Raw genomic sequence first — 17973 nt, 5'->3', positions numbered from 1 at the left:
CAGGAGATGTATCACTGTACCAGACAGACCTTTAGCTGAAGTAAGCTTGGCTGGACTAGTTCTTGATTGAAGAAATGCTAGACAGGACTGGTCACTGGCTGACAAAATACTGGACCGACTAATGCCGACTGAAGTTATCCAAGTGGACTGGACTTGTTACTGGCTGAAGAAAAGCTGGACCAGACTAATTAGCAGCTGAAGATATTCAGCTGGACCGGACTGGCTACCGGCTGAAGATAAGCTGGACTGGACTGGCTACCAACTGGGTATAGGCTGGATTGGACTGGCTACCAGCTGAGGATAAGCTAGACCAGTCTGGCTATAAGCTGAGGGTAAGCTGATCCAGACTGGCAACCCGCTGAGGATAAGCTGGAATGGACTGGTTACCGGCTGAGGATAGGCTGGACTGGACTGGCTACCAGCTGAGGATAAGCTGGACTGGACTGGTTACCGGCTGAGGATAACCTGGACCGGACTGGTTACCGGCTGAGGATAAGCTGGACTGGACTGGTTACCGGCTGAGGATAAGCTGGACTGGACTGGCTACCGGCTGAGGATAAGCTGGACCGTACTAGCTATAAGCCAAAGAAAAGCTGGACCACACTGACCAACGGCTGAGGATAAGCTAGACCGGACAGGCTATTGGCCGAGGAGGTGCTGGGCCTGTTAGTGCTGCACGGAAAGACAATACCGGTTCAGTTGTTACACTAGCAATGTAACTAGTTGCACAGGCTCTGAATGCATGCAGCTGGACTTCCTCTAAACCCCCTGACGGGCTGTGATTGAATGCAGGGAAGCTGGCTGGACTGAGGCTTACATTGATGAAGTGGACATCAGCTGGAAATCATGGAATGCAGCAATGTCAGAGAGAATCATAGTACTGCACACAGGAGCTAGAATAAACCTCAGGCACACAAATAGTTACCAATTGGTCTAACACTGCTGCAATCTGGAGTCTGTGCACCTGTGCAATCAGCCTGGGAAGGTGCTGCAGTTTGGAAACTAGTATGCACAGCAGCTACTGGAGACCCCGGGAACCCTGCAGAGGATCACCACAGATTGCCGGATGCCAGAGCCCTCCTGTCAGAGGACCCGAAGGACCTCTCCACCGCACCCGCAGTGACACTGGTGAGTGTTTAGGACACCGGCACTGGCCACACTTCCTGACACATATAACCAACATCATTATCATACAACAGAAGTTCAACCAGACTTGTGCCTCGCTGTGTCACTTCCAGCCCTTGTGTTTCTCCAGCCTCCTGCCTGTGTCTCTACTGCCCTCTGTCACTCCAGCCTCCTGTATTTCCTCACCTGCAACTCCTCTCTCCAAGCAGGGACACATTTCTGATCAGCGCTTGTATGGAAAATCAGGTCCCAGTGCCAGGGTAGATGTGGCGGCAGATGGAGCTCTCTGTGAACCAATTATAGCTTGCAGACCAGCAGATCGACTCGCTGTGACCGCTTCTAAATGGCTGTGAGTCCCAATTGGTTCATATACAGCTCTGCCGCTGCTGTGACCCCATACCAGCGCCTAATGCCAGTTGCGCTGTGTTCTAAGTGGGAAGTGGCTGTATGTCACAGCACCCTTCTTCGAGCACAGTAGCACTTATAAAAACAGTAATACACCTGTATTGAAATGTCTTCCGGTTTGTTTCTGCAGGTTTCAGCAAGTCGGATTGAGGCGAGGAGACGGGGAGCGCTGCGGCCAGGCACCTCTCACCGTGAAGCACCCCCCCGCCGCAGACATCACCCTCCTCAGGCGCTGGCAGCTCCCCCCGCCGCTGTCCAGCTCCCCCTGCTGCCCGCCACCATCCAGCTCACGCCACCGTCACCTCACACCCGCCACCGTCATCTGCCCCCCGCTAGCCGCCGCTGTCTGTTCTCCCCGACGCCACTGTCAGCGCACCTGGCAACTGACAGCAGCGGCAGAGCAGCACCCCGGGTACGGCCAAAATGCGGCAGTTGAATAGGGGTTGTCGGATCCATTCCGACAAATGATTGTCGGAATGGATCCGACTTTTATTGAATATACCCCTATATCTCTCTCCAACCTTTAATAAATATCCCCTTTTATCTGATTAAAATGCTCCAAGTAATAGCAAATATGTATCACTTACATCAGTTTAAGATATTTATATTTGATATGCATTGTTACTTGATGATTCATTTCATTCCAAACCTACGGAAATCATCAGCATGTAATATACAGTAGTCATATACATTTCAGTGTAACATTTACACTCATTTACAGCATTGCGTGGGTTCTTGAATGTCAGAAATGTGAAATTCAATGGGTCTTTACAAGTTTTTCTTTCCCTTATAAGCAAAGGTTAAGAAAAAATAATAATCCTACATTGGGTTTTGGCTCATTGCCTTAATCATATGTTTTTTTCATCCCTTCCCATACAGTCCCTTTACCCCATCTGCATTCCCTCTACATTGAGTGATTTGTTCATGTTTCATTTTATCACTATGTGGGGCTGAGGGGCAGAGAGTTTCCTATTAGATAACTCAATGTTCTGACCTCACCTGTAGATAATAATCAAATAGCCTCAATTTATGCCCAGATTGAAAAATTCCTTAAAAATGGTCTAATGTCTTCAGAATTCTCTATACAGATAAGGGGGGTCATTCCGAGCTGATCGCTCACTGCAGTTTATCGCAGCGTAGCGATCGGGTCGGATCTGCGCATGCCCCGGTGCCACAGTGTGCCGGCACATGCTGGGCGGACGAAGGCCGTTGTATTGTAGCGATCGCCTCTGCCTGATTGACAGGCAGAGGCGGTTGCTGGGCGGGAGGGGGCTGGATGGCGGCGTTAAGCCGCCATTTAGGGGGCGCAGTCCGGCCAACGCAGGCGTGGCCGGACCATTGGGGGGGCGGGCCGCGGCGGCTGTGTGACGTCACACGCAGCCGCTGCGACACGGACAGCGAGGAGGTTCTCCCGGCCAGCTGCAGGAGCTGCGCTGGCCGGGAGTTACTCCAGAAATGCAAAAGCATTGCGATGCTTTTGCATTTCTGCGAGAGGACTGACATGCGGGGCAGACTAGCCCTGTGCTGGGCATCCCCCCGCATGTCTGAGTGCCTGATCGTAGCTGTGCTAAATTTGTCTTTCATTTATCTTACGAATCTTAGAGAGCAATCTAATAGGCCCTACACACTTAAAGATCTAACTGAACGATATGAACGTTCTCGTTCATTAATGAACGAGAACTCGTTCATATCGGTCAGTGTGTAGGCACCAACGATGAACGATGCACGGACCCACGCTCGTTCATCGTTGGTGACGGGCCACTTATAAATGCATGCAGAGGCGGTCCTAGGCATAGGCAAACTAGGCAAACGCCTAGGGCATTTACAATGTCTAGGGGCACAAGCAGCTCCTGCTGATTAAAATGATATGCAGCTGTCACGATCCGGGTATCTGGACGCCATTTCTTACCCATCAGATGCCTCCTAAGGCTGGCTCAGCGCTCCAGGACCGGATCCCATCTGTTATCCTGATGTTTACATTCCTGTATCCTCTCCTGTCACTCTGAGACGCTGTCACAGTAAACGCCATATTACACCTGGCATGGCGTCTCCCGCGGCCTCCGCCGCCGTCCCTGAGCTTCTGCATGCAGAGTGTCTGAGTGGCGATTACGTCAGCCGCGGCCTCCGCTGTGTCCGCGTGGTTGGATGTGCACCTGTCAGCTTGGCGCCTCCTGTCTCCGGTGGCCGGCGCCGCCATTACTGTTTTCATTACCACATGGATTACAAACCAAACTTCCCTCCAAGTGTCTGCATGGGCGCAGCCATCTTGGATTTTGTCAGCTGATTATTTCCACCAATCTGTTCTCAGTATTGATAATCTGCATAATTGCCTAGCCAATCCCTTCCTTGCTGCAGGTATAAATACACTGTGCCTGAGCAAGGAAGGCGTCAGTGCTTTGGTTGTCAAACCTAGTTCCTGTTTGTCTCTCTCCTGTGATTGTCTTCCAGGTTCCAGCTCCTGTCTCAAGACTTCCACCATAGAGACCCGCACCAGCATTCCACCTGCGGTGTAGCCTGACTCTCCGATCCATTGTGGATTCATCTGTTTCCAGCTACAACATTACCTGCTTCCAGCCCAGCTTCCAGCAGAGTACAGCTTCTCTTAAAGGGCCGGTGTCCTTTCTACAGTTTACCACTCTCCACCGGTATTATAATTTCACCGCTCTCAAACTCCAAACTTCAGCTCATATTTCATCGCTCTCAAGTTCATTTATTATTTAACTGGTTCCAGCCAGTTTCCACTCCGTGCCAACAACAGTCTGGTTCCAGCCAGTATCCACAGCAGCCGTTTTATCTACAGCAGCCCAGCTTTTCCTGGAACACCAGCTGGTACAATCCTGGGCTATCTCTATTGCTACAGTCGGGCCTGGTAAGGACTTTCCATCTAGAAGATTATAAGAACTATCTCACACTACCAGAGCCCTGTGGCTCTTGCCACCCTGTAGTACCCAGGAACTGTATTTATCCTCTGCTGACTTTTATGTTTTCTTTTACTACTGCTGTGTTGCGGAGTTGTCATAATAAACATCATTGACTTTTATCCAAGTTGTCGTGGTCACGCCTTCGGGCAGTTATTCTTCATGTTACTTACATGTCCAGGGGTCTGATACAACCTCCCAGGTTTCGGTACATCTCAGCCCCTACAACTGAGGCTGCCTCCCGTCAGCTTAGGCCCTCAGTTGTGACAGTAAGCACTGACCAAATGAATCCAGCCGGAGACCAGGATCAAGCGGCCAGGCCGATGCAAGAACTGGCAGCCCGACTAGAACATCAGGAGGCTGCACAGGGCCACATCATCCGCTGTCTCCAGGATCTCTCTACTCGGCTGGATGGGATTCAGACAACTCTCCGTTGATCAGGCGCGTCTGGTGCGTCAACCACAGTGACTCCAGCTATAACCCCACCCACCTTACCCATTTCTGCTCCACGTCTTCATCTTCCAACGCCAGCAAAATTTGACGGATCTCCAAGATTCTGCAGGGGATTTCTCAACCTGTGTGAGATTCAGTTTGAGCTACAACCTGGCAATTTTCCCAGTGACCGTACAAAAATTGCCTACATTATTTCTCTTCTCAGTGGCTCAGCCCTTGATTGGGCATCACCGTTATGGGAGAGGTCCGACACCCTGCTATCTTCTTACACTGCATTCGTGTCAACATTCAGGCGCATCTTCGACGAGCCAGGCCGGGTAACCTCAGCTTCATCCGAGATTCTCCGTTTACGCCAGGGGTCACGTACTGTAGGACAATATCTGATACAGTTCCAGATCCTGGCATCCGAACTGGCATGGAACGACGAGGCCATGTATGCTGCATTCTGGCATGGCTTATCTGAGCGTATTAAAGATGAGTTAGCTACCAGAGACTTACCCTCTAAGTTAGATGAGCTAATCTCACTCTGCACGAAAGTTGATTTACGTTTCAGAGAGAGAGCAACTGAGCGTGGAAGATCATCTGCTCCAAAATCTTCTGCTCCTCCTCCTCGCCAACTGTCACCAATTAAAGATGAGCCCATGCAAATTGGCCGTTCCCGTTTAACTCCTGCTGAGCGCCGAAGACGTCTCTCCGAGTCTCTCTGTCTTTATTGTGCAGCTCCGTCTCACACCATTAATGCCTGTCCCAAACGTCCGGGAAACTCCAAATCCTAGCTCGCCAAGGAGAGGGCCGGCTAGGAGTAATGATCTCCTCTCCATCTCCTCAAGATTGTAATCTCCCAGTCTCGCTTCAAGTTGCTCAACGTTATCGGAACGTCATTGCTCTCCTTGATTCCGGAGCAGCTGGGAACTTTATTACCGAAGCCTATGTTAAACGGTGGTCCCTACCCACCGAGAGACTTCCTTCGTCCATTTCTTTAACTGCCGTGGATGGCAGCAAAATTTTTGATGCAGTTATTTCTTTAAGGACTCTACCAGTTCGTCTGAGAGTGGGAGTTCTTCATTCCGAACTTATTTCTTTTTTAGTGATTCCAAGAGCCACACATCCTGTGGTCCTGGGCCTTCCATGGCTCCGTCTTCACAATCCTACAATTGATTGGACGACTACGCAAATCCTGGCATGGGGTTCCTCCTGTGCTGAGACATGTTTGTTTAAAGTATTGCCTGTCTGTTCTTCCTCCCCCAGGTCGTCTGATGTTCCACCTCCTCCATATCAAGATTTCACGGATGTGTTCAGTAAAGCTTCTGCTGATATCCTTCCTCCTCATAGAGAATGGGACTGCCCGATTGATCTCGTTCCAGGGAAGGTTCCACCTCGAGGCCGAACTTATCCGTTGTCTCTGCCTGAGACGCATTCTATGGAGGAATACATTAAAGAGAACCGAGCAAAGGGGTTCATTCGACCTTCTTCTTCCCCAGCCGGCGCAGGCTTCTTTTTTGTAAAAAAGAAAGATGGTGGTCTGCGGCCGTGCATCGACTACAGAGGTTTGAACGACATTACCATCAAGAACCGTTATCCTTTGCCCCTGATTACTGAGCTCTTTGACAGAGTTAGCGGAGCTACCATCTTTACAAAGCTGGACTTGAGAGGTGCATACAATCTCATCCGGATCCGTGAGGGTGACGAGTGGAAGACCGCCTTTAACACCCGTGACGGACATTATGAGTACCTCGTCATGCCCTTCGGATTGAGCAATGCTCCAGCTGTCTTCCAGCATTTTGTCAATGAGATCTTCAGAGACATTCTATACCGTCATGTCGTGGTCTATCTAGACGATATCCTCATTTTTGCCAACGATTTAGAGGAACATCGTTTTTGGGTTAAAGAGGTTCTGTCCCGTCTCCGTGTCAATCATCTCTATTGCAAATTAGAGAAATGCGTCTTTGAAGTCAAGTCCATTCCGTTTCTAGGGTACATTGTGTCCGGTTCCGGACTAGAGATGGATCCTGAGAAACTACAAGCAATCCAAAATTGGCCGGTACCCTTAACCCTCAAAGGGGTCCAGAGGTTCTTAGGGTTCGCCAACTATTACCGAAAGTTTATACGAGACTTTTCCACCATTGTGGCGCCTATTACTGCTTTCACTAAGAAGGGTGCTAACCCGTCCAAGTGGTCTGAAGAAGCCATGCAAGCATTTCATCTTTTAAAACAAAGGTTCATCTCTGCGCCTGTTCTGAAACAGCCTGACATCGACTCTCCTTTCATCTTAGAGGTGGATGCCTCCTCCGTTGGAGTAGGAGCGGTGTTATCTCAGAGGGCTAAAGATGGCCATTTACACCCTTGCAGTTTCTTCTCCCGGAAGTTCTCCCCAGCTGAGCGCAACTATGCCATTGGCGACCAGGAGTTGCTAGCCATCAAGCTCGCTCTAGAAGAGTGGAGGTATCTGTTGGAGGGAGCTTCTCATTCAATCACCATACTTACAGACCACAAGAACCTTTTATATCTGAAAGGCGCACAATGTCTCAACCCTCGTCAGGCCAGATGGGCACTTTTCTTTTCCAGGTTCGACTTTAAACTCCAGTTCTGTCTGGGCTCTCAGAATCGCAAGGCCGATGCCCTTTCCCGCTCATGGGAGCAAGAAAATGAGTCAGAGTCTTCAGACAAGCATCCTATTATAAATCCGTTGGCATTCTCCACGGTAGGGATGGACTCTACGCCCCCATCAGGGAAAAGTTTTGTGAAACCGATGCTAAGGAAGAAGCTCATGCATTGGGCCCATGCTTCCCGTTTTGCCGGACATACAGGTATCCAAAAAACCCTGGAGTTTATCTCTAGGTCCTATTGGTGGCCAACTCTGAAAAAGGACGTCTTGGAGTTTATTGCATCTTGCCCAAAGTGTGCTCAACATAAGGTATCCCGCCAGTCGCCTGCGGGGCAACTGGTTCCACTATCTGTTCCCCGTCGACCTTGGACCCATTTGTCGATGGATTTTATTACAGATTTACCCATGTGCAACAAGTTCAATACCATCTGGGTGGTAGTTGACCGGTTCACCAAGATGGCACACTTCATTCCTCTCACCGGTCTTCCGTCAGCTTCCAAGTTGGCTCAAGTATTCATACAAGAGATCTTCCGACTCCACGGTCTTCCTGAAGAAATTATCTCAGATCGAGGAGTTCAATTCACAGCCAAATTCTGGCGAAGTTTATGTCAAGTCCTCCAAGTCAAGCTAAAGTTTTCCGCGGCTTACCATCCTCAGACCAATGGTCAAACCGAGAGGGTGAATCAGGACTTGGAGGCCTTCCTCCGCATCTATGTGTCCTCCTCTCAAGATGACTGGGTTCAATTACTTCCCTGGGCCGAGTTCTGTCATAACAACCAGTATCATTCTTCATCTGCTTCAACACCATTCTTCACTAACTTTGGATTCCACCCTAAAGTCCCTGAGTTCCAACCGCTTCCAGCAACTTCTGTTCCCGCAGTGGATATCACCTTGCATCAGTTTGCCAATATCTGGAAGAGCGTACGATCAGCTCTGCTCAAGGCATCGTTCAGGTACAAGAAGTTTGCGGATAAGAAGCGTCGAGCAGTTCCTGCTCTCAAGGTGAGTGATCGGGTATGGTTATCCACGAAGAATTTGAGGTTAAGAGTTCCCAGTATGAAGTTTGCACCTCACTATATCGGTCCTTTCAAGATTGAACAAGTCATCAATCCTGTTGCTTACAGACTCCAGTTGCCTCCCTTCTTAAAAATACCCAGGACATTCCATGTTTCCCTGTTGAAACCGCTGATCTTGAATCGGTTTCATTCCTCACTTCCTCCAACTCCGAAAGTCCAAACTCAACGAGGCGTTGAGTATGAAGTAGCCAAGATCCTGGACTCACGTCACCGTTACGGTCAACTACAATATCTTATTGACTGGAAGGGTTATGGCCCTGAGGAACGTTCATGGACCAATGCTTCTGATGTCCATGCTCCTGCCTTGGTCCGGAGATTCCATTCCAAGTTTCCTCAAAAGCCAAAGAAGTGTCCTGGGGCCACTCCTAAAGGGGGGGGGGGTGCTGTCACGATCCGGGTATCTGGACGCCATTTCTTACCCATCAGATGCCTCCTAAGGCTGGCTCAGCGCTCCAGGACCGGATCCCATCTGTTATCCTGATGTTTACATTCCTGTATCCTCTCCTGTCACTCTGAGACGCTGTCACAGTAAACGCCATATTACACCTGGCATGGCGTCTCCCGCGGCCTCCGCCGCCGTCCCTGAGCTTCTGCATGCAGAGTTTCTGAGTGGCGATTACGTCAGCCGCAGCCTCCGCTGTGTCCGCGTGGTTGGATGTGCACCTGTCAGCTTGGCGCCTCCTGTGATTGTCTTCCAGGTTCCAGCTCCTGTCTCAAGACTTCCACCATAGAGACCCGCACCAGCATTCCACCTGCGGTGTAGCCTGACTCTCCGATCCATTGTGGATTCATCTGTTTCCAGCTACAACATTACCTGCTTCCAGCCCAGCTTCCAGCAGAGTACAGCTTCTCTTAAAGGGCCGGTGTCCTTTCTACAGTTTACCACTCTCCACCGGTATTATAATTTCACCGCTCTCAAACTCCAAACTTCAGCTCATATTTCATCACTCTCAAGTTCATTTATTATTTAACTGGTTCCAGCCAGTTTCCACTCCGTGCCAACAACAGTCTGGTTCCAGCCAGTATCCACAGCAGCCGTTTTATCTACAGCAGCCCAGCTTTTCCTGGAACACCAGCTGGTACAATCCTGGGCTATCTCTATTGCTACAGTCGGGCCTGGTAAGGACTTTCCATCTAGAAGATTATAAGAACTATCTCACACTACCAGAGCCCTGTGGCTCTTGCCACCCTGTAGTACCCAGGAACTGTATTTATCCTCTGCTGACTTTTATGTTTTCTTTTACTACTGCTGTGTTGCGGAGTTGTCATAATAAACATCATTGACTTTTATCCAAGTTGTCGTGGTTACGCCTTCGGGCAGTTATTCTTCATGTTACTTACATGTCCAGGGGTCTGATACAACCTCCCAGGTTTCGGTACATCTCAGCCCCTATAACTGAGGCTGCCTCCCGTCAGCTTAGGCCCTCAGTTGTGACAGCAGCATGCCTATATTCTGTGTGCGACTGCGGCTGTATCTGCATACAAAATGCTATGTTACAGTGTATTCCTGGAAATCACTGTAACATAGCATTTTGCATGCAGATACAGTTACAGTCACATACAGAATATAGGCATACTGCATATCATTTTAATTAGCAGAAGCTACTTGTGCATCCTAGCCACATAGCAACACTAATAAGTGTCACGATCCGGGTATCTGGACGCCATTTCTTACCCATCAGATGCCTCCTAAGGCTGGCTCAGCGCTCCAGGACCGGATCCCATCTGTTATCCTAATGTTCACATTCCTGCATCCTCTCCTGTCTCTCTGAGACGCTGTCACAGTAACGCCTTATTACATCTGGCATGGCGTCTCCCGCGGCCTCCGCCGCCGTCCCTGAGCTTCTGCATGCAGAGTGTCAGAGTGGCGATTACGTCAGCCGCGGCCTCCGCTGAGTCCGCGTGGTTGGATGTGCACTTGTCAGCCTGACGTCTCCTGTCTCCAGTGGCCGGCGCCGCCATTACTGTTTTCATTACCACATGGATTACAAACCAAACTTCCCTCCAAGTGTCTGCATGGGCGCAGCCATCTTGGATTCTGTCAGCTGATCATTTCCTCCAATCTGTTGTCAGTATTGTTAATCTGCATAATTGCCTAGCCAATCCCTTCCTTGCTGCAGGTATAAATACACTGTGCCTGAGCAAGGAAGGCGTCAGTGCTTTGGTTGTCAAACCTAGTTCCTGTTTGTCTCTCTCCTGTGATTGTCTTCCAGGTTCCAGCTCCTGTCTCAAGACTTCCACCATAGAGACCCGCACCAGCATTCCACCTGCGGTGCAGCCTGACTCTCCAATCCATTGTGGATTCATCTGTTTCCAGCTACATCATTACCTGCTTCCAGCTCAGCTTCCAGCAGAGTACAGCTTCCCTTAAAGGGCCGGTGTCCTTTCTACACTTTACCACTCTCCACCGGTATTATTATTTCTCCGCTCTCAAGTTCTACATTTCGGTTCATATTTCATCGCTCCCAAGTTCATTTATTATTTAACTGGTTCCAGCCAGTATCCACTCCGTGCTAACAACAGTCTGGTTCCAGCCAGTATCCACAGCAGCTGTTTTACCTTCAGCAACCCAGCTTTTCCTGGAACACCAGCTGGCACAATCCTGGGTTATCTCCATTGCTACAGTCGGGCCTGGTAAGGACTTTCCATCTAGAAGATCATAAGAACTATCTCACACTACCAGTGCCCTGTGGCTCCTGCCATCCTGTAGTACCCAGGAACTGTATTTATTATTTGCTGACTTTTACGTTTTCTTTTACTGCTGCTGTGTTGCGGAGTTGTCATAATAAACATCATTGACTTTTATCCAAGTTGTCGTGGTCACGCCTTCGGGCAGTTATTATTCATGTTACTTACATGTCCAGGGGTCTGATACAACCTCCCAGGTTCCAGTACATCTCAGCCCCTACAACTGAGGCTGTCTCCCGTCAGCTCAGGCCCTCAGTTGTGACAGTAAGCACTGACCTAATGAATCCAGCCTGAGACCAGGATCAAGCGGCCAGGCCGATGCAAGAACTGGCAGCCCGACTAGAACATCAGGAGGCTGCACAGGGCCACATCATCCGCTGTCTCCAGGATCTCTCTACTCGGCTGGATGGGATTCAGACAACTCTCCGTGGATCAGGCGCATCTGGTGCGTCAACCACAGTGACTCCAGCTATAACCCCACCCACCTTACCCATTTCTGCTCCACGTCTTCATCTTCCAACGCCAGCAAAATTTGACGGATCTCCAAGATTCTGCAGGGGATTTCTCAACCAGTGTGAGATTCAGTTTGAGCTACAACCTGGCAATTTTCCCAGTGACCGTACAAAAATTGCCTACATCATCTCTCTTCTCAGTGGCTCCGCCCTTGACTGGGCATCACCGTTATGGGAGAGGTCCGACACCCTGCTATCTTCTTACACTGCATTCGTGTCAACATTCAGGCGCATCTTCGACGAGCCAGGCCGGGTAACCTCAGCTTCATCCGAGATTCTCCGTTTACGCCAGGGGTCACGTACTGTAGGACAATATCTGATACAGTTCCAGATCCTGGCATCCGAACTGGCATGGAACGACGAGGCCCTGTATGCTGCATTCTGGCATGGCTTATCTGAGCTTATTAAAAATGAGTTAGCTACCAGAGACTTACCTTCTAAGTTAGATGAGCTAATCTCACTCTGCACGAAAGTTGATTTACGTTTCAGAGAGAGAGCAACTGAGCGTGGAAGATCATCTGCTCCAAAATCTTCTGCTCCTCCTCCTCGTCAACTGTCACCATCTAAAGATGAGCCCATGCAAATTGGCCGTTCCCGTTTAACTCCTGCTGAGCGCCGAAGACGTCTCTCTGAGTCTCTTTGTCTTTACTGTGCAGCTCCGTCTCACACCATCAATGCCTGTCCCGAACGTCCGGGAAAACTCCAAACCCTAGCTCGCCCAGGAGAGGGCCGGCTAGGAGTAATGATCTCCTCTCCATCTCCTCATGATTGTAATCTCCCAGTCTCGCTTCAAGTTGCTCAACGTTATCGGAACGTCATTGCTCTCCTTGATTCCGGAGCAGCTGGGAACTTTATTACTGAAGCCTATGTTAAACGGTGGTCCCTACCCACCGAGAGACTACCTTCCTCCTTTTCCTTAACTGCCGTGGATGGCAGTAAAATTTTTGATACTGTTATTGCTCTAAGGACTCTACCAGTTCGTCTGAGAGTGGGAGTTCTTCATTCCGAACTTATTTCACTTTTAGTGATTCCAAGAGCCACACATCCTGTGGTCCTGGGCCTTCCATGGCTCCGTCTTCACAATCCTACAATTGATTGGACGACTACGCAAATCCTGGCATGGGGTTCCTCCTGTGCAGAGACATGTTTGTTTAAAGTATTGCCTGTCTGTTCTTCCTCCCCCAGGTCGTCTGATGTTCCACCTCCTCCATATCAAGATTTCACGGATGTGTTCAGTAAAGCTTCTGCTGATATCCTTCCTCCTCATAGAGAATGGGACTGCCCGATTGATCTCGTTCCAGGGAAGGTTCCACCTCGAGGCCGAACTTATCCGTTGTCTCTGCCTGAGACGCATTCTATGGAGGAATACATTAAAGAGAACCTAGCAAAGGGGTTCATTCGACCTTCTTCTTCCCCAGCCGGCGCAGGCTTCTTTTTTGTAAAAAAGAAAGATGGTGGTCTGCGGCCGTGCATCGACTACAGAGGTTTGAACGACATTACCATCAAGAACCGTTATCCTTTACCCCTGATTACTGAGCTCTTTGACAGAGTTAGCGGAGCTACCATCTTTACAAAGCTGGACTTGCGAGGTGCATACAATCTCATCCGGATCCGTGAGGGTGACGAGTGGAAGACCGCCTTTAACACCCGTGACGGACATTATGAGTACCTCGTCATGCCCTTCGGATTGAGCAATGCTCCAGCTGTCTTCCAGCATTTTGTCAATGAGATTTTCAGAGACATTCTATACCGTCATGTCGTGGTCTATCTAGACGATATCCTCATTTTTGCCAACGATTTAGAGGAACATCGTTTTTGGGTTAAAGAGGTTCTGTCCCGTCTCCGTGTCAATCATCTCTATTGCAAATTAGAAAAATGCGTCTTTGAAGTCAAGTCCATTCCGTTTCTAGGGTACATTGTGTCCAGTTCCGGACTAGAGATGGATCCTGAGAAACTACAAGCAATTCAGAATTGGCCGGTACCCTTAACCCTCAAAGGGGTCCAGAGGTTCTTAGGGTTCGCCAATTATTACCGAAAGTTTATACGAGACTTTTCCACCATTGTGGCGCCTATTACTGCTTTCACCAAGAAGGGTGCTAACCCGTCCAAGTGGTCTGAAGAAGCCATGCAAGCTTTTCATCTTTTAAAACAGAGGTTCATCTCTGCGCCTGTCCTGAAACAGCCTGACATCGACTCTCCTTTCATCCTAGAGGTGGATGCCTCCTCCGTTGGAGTAGGAGCGGTGTTATCTCAGAGGGCTAAAGATGGCCATTTACATCCTTGCAGTTTCTTCTCCCGGAAGTTCTCCCCAGCTGAGCGCAACTATGCCATTGGCGACCAGGAGTTGCTAGCCATCAAGCTCGCTCTAGAAGAGTGGAGGTATCTGTTGGAGGGAGCTTCTCATTTAATCACCATACTTACAGACCACAAGAACCTTTTATACCTGAAGGGCGCACAATGTCTCAACCCTCGTCAGGCCAGATGGGCACTTTTCTTTTCCAGGTTCGACTTTAAACTCCAGTTCTGTCCGGGCTCTCAGAATCGCAAGGCCGATGCCCTTTCCCGCTCATGGGAGCAAGAAAATGAGTCAGAGTCTTCAGACAAGCATCCTATTATAAATCCGTTGGCATTCTCCACGGTAGGGATGGACTCTACGCCCCCATCAGGGAAAAGTTTTGTGAAGCCGATGCTAAGGAAGAAGCTCATGCATTGGGCCCATGCTTCCCGTTTTGCCGGACATACAGGTATCCAAAAAACCCTGGAGTTTATCTCTAGGTCCTATTGGTGGCCAACTCTGAAAAAGGACATCTTGGAGTTTATTGCATCTTGCCCAAAGTGTGCCCAACATAAAGTATCCCGCCAGTCGCCTGCGGGGCAACTGGTTCCACTATCCGTTCCCCGTCGACCATGGACCCACTTGTCGATGGATTTCATTACAGACTTACCCATGTGCAACAAGTTCAATACCATCTGGGTGGTAGTTGACCGGTTCACCAAGATGGCACACTTCATTCCTCTCACCGGTCTTCCGTCAGCTTCCAAGTTGGCTCAAGTATTCATACAAGAGATCTTCCGACTCCACGGTCTTCCTGAAGAAATTATCTCAGATCGAGGAGTTCAATTCACAGCCAAATTCTGGCGAAGTTTATGTCAAGTCCTCCAAGTCAAGCTAAAGTTTTCCACGGCTTACCATCCTCAGACCAATGGTCAAACCGAGAGGGTGAATCAGGACTTGGAGGCCTTCCTCCGCATCTATGTGTCCTCCTCTCAAGATGACTGGGTTCAATTACTTCCCTGGGCCGAGTTCTGTCATAACAACCAGTATCATTCTTCATCTGCTTCAACACCATTCTTCACTAACTTTGGATTCCACCCTAAAGTTCCTGAGTTCCAACCGCTTCCAGCAACTTCTGTTCCCGCAGTGGATATCACCTTGCATCAGTTTGCCAATATCTGGAAGAGCGTACGATCAGCTCTGCTCAAGGCATCGTTCAGGTACAAGAAGTTTGCGGATAAGAAGCGTCGAGCAGTTCCTGCTCTCAAGGTGGGTGATCGGGTATGGTTATCCACAAAGAATTTGAGGTTAAGAGTTCCCAGTATGAAGTTTGCACCTCGCTATATCGGTCCTTTCAAGATTGAACAAGTCATCAATCCTGTTGCTTACAGACTCCAGTTGCCTCCCTTCTTAAAAATACCCAGGACATTCCATGTTTCCCTGTTGAAACCGCTGATCTTGAATCGGTTTCATTCCTCACTTCCTCCAACTCCGAAAGTCCAAACTCAATGAGGCGTTGAGTATGAAGTGGTCAAGATCCTGGACTCACGTCACCGTTACGGTCAACTACAATATCTTATTGACTGGAAGGGTTATGGTCCTGAGGAACGTTCATGGACCAATGCTTCTGATGTCCATGCTCCTGCCTTGGTCCGGAGATTCCATTCCAAGTTTCCTCAAAAGCCAAAGAAGTGTCCTGGGGCCACTCCTAAAGGGGGGGGTGCTGTCACGATCCGGGTATCTGGACGCCATTTCTTACCCATCAGATGCCTCCTAAGGCTGGCTCAGCGCTCCAGGACCGGATCCCATCTGTTATCCTAATGTTCACATTCCTGCATCCTCTCCTGTCTCTCTGAGACGCTGTCACAGTAACGCCTTATTACATCTGGCATGGCGTCTCCCGCGGCCTCCGCCGCCGTCCCTGAGCTTCTGCATGCAGAGTGTCAGAGTGGCGATTACGTCAGCCGCGGCCTCCGCTGTGTCCGCGTGGTTGGATGTGCACTTGTCAGCCTGGCGTCTCCTGTCTCCAGTGGCCGGCGCCGCCATTACTGTTTTCATTACCACATGGATTACAAACCAAACTTCCCTCCAAGTGTCTGCATGGGCGCAGCCATCTTGGATTCTGTCAGCTGATCATTTCCTCCAATCTGTTGTCAGTATTGTTAATCTGCATAATTGCCTAGCCAATCCCTTCCTTGCTGCAGGTATAAATACACTGTGCCTGAGCAAGGAAGGCGTCAGTGCTTTGGTTGTCAAACCTAGTTCCTGTTTGTCTCTCTCCTGTGATTGTCTTCCAGGTTCCAGCTCCTGTCTCAAGACTTCCACCATAGAGACCCGCACCAGCATTCCACCTGCGGTGCAGCCTGACTCTCCAATCCATTGTGGATTCATCTGTTTCCAGCTACATCATTACCTGCTTCCAGCTCAGCTTCCAGCAGAGTACAGCTTCCCTTAAAGGGCCGGTGTCCTTTCTACACTTTACCACTCTCCACCGGTATTATTATTTCTCCGCTCTCAAGTTCTACATTTCAGTTCATATTTCATCGCTCCCAAGTTCATTTATTATTTAACTGGTTCCAGCCAGTATCCACTCCGTGCTAACAACAGTCTGGTTCCAGCCAGTATCCACAGCAGCTGTTTTACCTTCAGCAACCCAGCTTTTCCTGGAACACCAGCTGGCACAATCCTGGGTTATCTCCATTGCTACAGTCGGGCCTGGTAAGGACTTTCCATCTAGAAGATCATAAGAACTATCTCACACTACCAGTGCCCTGTGGCTCCTGCCATCCTGTAGTACCCAGGAACTGTATTTATTATTTGCTGACTTTTACGTTTTCTTTTACTGCTGCTGTGTTGCGGAGTTGTCATAATAAACATCATTGACTTTTATCCAAGTTGTCGTGGTCACGCCTTCGGGCAGTTATTATTCATGTTACTTACATGTCCAGGGGTCTGATACAACCTCCCAGGTTCCGGTACATCTCAGCCCCTACAACTGAGGCTGCCTCCCGTCAGCTCAGGCCCTCAGTTGTGACAATAAGAAGCACTTAAAGTAAAAAAAAAATCCCCCGGAATTAGGGATGATGGTGCTGGGAAAGGGGTTCTGGGTCAGAGGTGGAAATAGCGGTGGTGCTAGGGGGCACCGGCTAAAATCTTGCCTAGGGCATCATATTGGTTAGGGCCAGCTCTGCATGCATGCCAATATGGACAATCTCGTCCATATTAGCATGCACTGCTATGAAGCTGGGTGACGGGGGGAGTGAAGAAACTTCAGTCCTCCCCCCAACCACCGGGTTGCCCGTCAGCAGTATCAGCCGTCGGGCACCTCGGCGGCACATCACCGGGTGTGTAGGACCCATAAGAACAGTGTATATTGGAACATGCAGTAACATTAAATACATACAGTATACAATACTTCTGTGATTGATAAAACTTTGTTTTACATTTTCCATGAACTTCCTTCGTCCTCAGACTGGTGTTTCCTTTGTTGTTGCTCAGGTTAGCAGTGTAGCTAACAATTAGCAAAAGAGGATGTTTAAAAAAACGTATCTATGCGTACCAAAGATGATATGGATCAGACACGCAGACACATGTCTGCCTCATAAATTTTCCTCAGCACACGGCAATCTTTGTGGATACAAACGAGAATTTCAAAAATCTTTTGTTCAGTCAGATGACATAAATTTGCTGGGTAATCTGTAGAAAGTTAAAGAGACTGTTTACTGGAATGATAGCAGGCATTAGTATTATCAGTTATTTATATAGCGCACACATATTCCACAGCGCTGTACAGAGAATACTTGGCCATTCACATCAGTCCCTGCCCCAGTGGAGCTTACAATCTATATTCCCTATCACATGCACACACATTCACGCTAGGGTTAATTTTGTTGGAAGCCAATTAACCTACCAGTAT

The sequence above is a fragment of the Pseudophryne corroboree genome, chromosome 12, assembly GCF_028390025.1.
Source record: "Pseudophryne corroboree isolate aPseCor3 chromosome 12, aPseCor3.hap2, whole genome shotgun sequence".
Taxonomy (NCBI): domain Eukaryota; kingdom Metazoa; phylum Chordata; class Amphibia; order Anura; family Myobatrachidae; genus Pseudophryne; species Pseudophryne corroboree.
Note: the sequence above shows the minus strand (reverse complement) of the source record.